This window comes from Chrysemys picta, chromosome 20, assembly GCF_011386835.1.
Source record: "Chrysemys picta bellii isolate R12L10 chromosome 20, ASM1138683v2, whole genome shotgun sequence".
In the NCBI taxonomy this organism is placed as follows: Eukaryota; Metazoa; Chordata; order Testudines; family Emydidae; genus Chrysemys; species Chrysemys picta.
Window position 1 is genome coordinate 12,820,414 of NC_088810.1, and position 2,771 is coordinate 12,823,184.

The window sequence follows — 2,771 nt, forward strand, 5'->3', positions numbered from 1 at the left end:
ATGCTTCCAGTTCCACATGCAGGGCCAGTTAGACAGGCAGAACTGCTGGGATCTCAAAGGATGGATAAGATGATGATATGGAGAGGAGGGATTTACCTTTATTAGGAACTGGGGAATCTTTTGGGAAAGGAGGGGTCCATAGTGGAAGGATGGGCTCCACCTAAACCAAAATAGAAGCAGATTGCTGGCATATAATGTTAGGATATAGATATTCAGGCCTGTCTGCAAAGGCCTATACTTTAAGAATTTAGGTGTATTCTTATCACTTAGCTAGTTATAGAGGTATAAAAGAAAGAATCAAAATCACTCTCTGTATGTGTAAGGGACAGTCTGAGGCTCTGTTCTTAGGCTAAGTAAGGCCTTTGGCTAAGCAGCAAAGGCAGCCATAAGCTGAGAAGTGAACGGTCACATCCTCACATTCCAAACTAGTCTCATGGAAACAAGGTGCTATTGGGCTGTTAGGAATACAATTCTGTCCTGGTATTCCTATTAACTCCAGAGAAAGGAAAGAGCCTAGAAGATGTAAAAGGAAACTTAGTTTGATAGCATTCTGTCTGGCAAGAACTCACTTATCAATAGCTGGGATGTGAAATCCTCGCTTCTGTATTGTTTTGTATGTTTATTTGCATGGTCTCTGTCTGGTTCTGTAATTGTTTCTGTCTGCTGTATAATTAATTTTGTTGGGTGTAAACTAATTAAGGTGGTGGAATATAATTGGTTAAATAACCATGTTACAGTATGTTAGGATTGGTTAGTTAAATTTCAGTAAAATGATTGGTTAAGGTATAGCTCAGCAGAACTCAAGTTTTACTATATAGTCTGCAGTCAATCAGGAAGTAAGGGGGGGAATGGGAACAGGGAATGGGGGTGGGAAAATTGGAATCATGTTTTGCTAATGGGAACAGGGATGGCTCTGTGGTGTCAGAGCTGGGAAGGGGGAAACTGAGGAAGGAAACTGGAATCATGCTTGCTGGAAGTTCACCCCAATAAACATCGAATTGTTTGTGCCTTCGGACTATGGGTATTGTTGCTCTCTGTTCACGCGAGAAGGACCAGGGAAGTGAGAGGGTGAAGTAATAAGCCCCCTAACATATAAAATTACAGAGGTCGTAGAGGACTTTTAAACTAAGGGCTGAGGGAAAGCTGACAGGTGTGAGGGAGCACATGGTTCGGATAGACACATCCTTTAAGGGAGGATTTATTAAAGAGGATTCTGTATATGCTAGTAAAGAGGAGAGGATAGAAGTTAATAAAGGAACTGAAGAGAAACAGTCAAACGAAAAAGAGTTGCATTCAATTACACCAGACAATTAAATATTGACAAATTTTATAAGTATTTGAGTATAAATGCAAGAAGACTAAATAATAAGATGGGTGAACTTGAGTGCCTGGTATTAAATGAGGATATTGCTATAACAGGCATCACACCAACTTGGTGGAATGATGATAATCAATGGGACATGGTAATACCAGGGTACAAATGATAGAATAGGTCACGCTGCTGGGGGAGTGACACTGAAAGAAAGCATAGAGTTGTATAGTAAAAATCTTAAATGAATGAAGCACTACCATAGAATCCCTATGGATAGAAAATCCATGCTTGAATAAGAGTACAGCAGTAGGAATATACTACTGATCACATGATCAGGATTGTGACTGTGACTGAGAAATGCTCAGGGGGATTAGAGAGGCTACAAAAACAGAAAACCCAATAATAATGGGGGATTTCAACTATCTCCTTACTGACTGGAAAAAGAACAGAAGTACTTGTGGCACCTTAGAGACTAACAAATTTATTAGAGCATAAGCTTTCGTGGGCTACTGCCCACTTCTTCGGATGCATATAGAGTGGAACATATATTGAGGAGATATATATACACACATACATGTGTATGTGTGTATATATATCTTTGGGGGAGGGATAGCTCAGTGGTTTGAGCATTGGCCTGCTAAACCCAGGGTTGTGAGTTCAATCCTTGAGGGGGCCACTTAGGGATCTGGGGCAAAATCAGTACTTGGTCCTGCTAGTGAAGGCAGGGGGCTGGACTTGATCTTTCAAGGTCCCTTCCAGTTCTAGGAGATAGGATATTTCCATTAATTTATTTAATTTATATTTATTTATACAGAGAGCATGAACAGGTGGGAGTTGTCTTACCAACTCTGAGAGGCCAATTAAGTAAGAGAAAATTTTTTTTTGAAGTGATAATCAAGCTAGCCCAGTACAGACAGTTTGATAAGAAGTGTGAGAAAACTTACAAGGGGAGATAGATTCAATGTTTGTAATGGCTCAGCCATTCCCAGTCCATATTCAATCCTGAGTTGATTGTATCTAGTTTGCATATCAATTCCAGCTCAGCAGTCTCTCCTCGGAGTCTGTTTTTGAAGTTTTTCTGTTGTAAGATAGCCACCCGCAGGTCTGTCATTGAATGGCCAGACAGGTTAAAGTGTTCTCCCACTGGTTTTTGAGTATTATGATTCCTGATGTCAGATTTGTGTCCATTAATTCTTTTGCGTAGAGACTGTCCGGTTTGGCCAATGTACATGGCAGAGGGGCATTGCTGGCACATGATGGCATATATCACATTGGTAGATGTGCAGGTGAATGAGCCCCTGATGGTATGGCTGATGTGATTAGGTCCTATGATGATGTCACTTGAATAGATATGTGGACAGAGTTGGCATCGGGCTTTGTTACAAGGATAGGTTCCTGGGTCAGTGGTTTTGTTCAGTGATGTGTGGTTGCTGGTGAGTATTTGCTTTAGGTTGGGGGG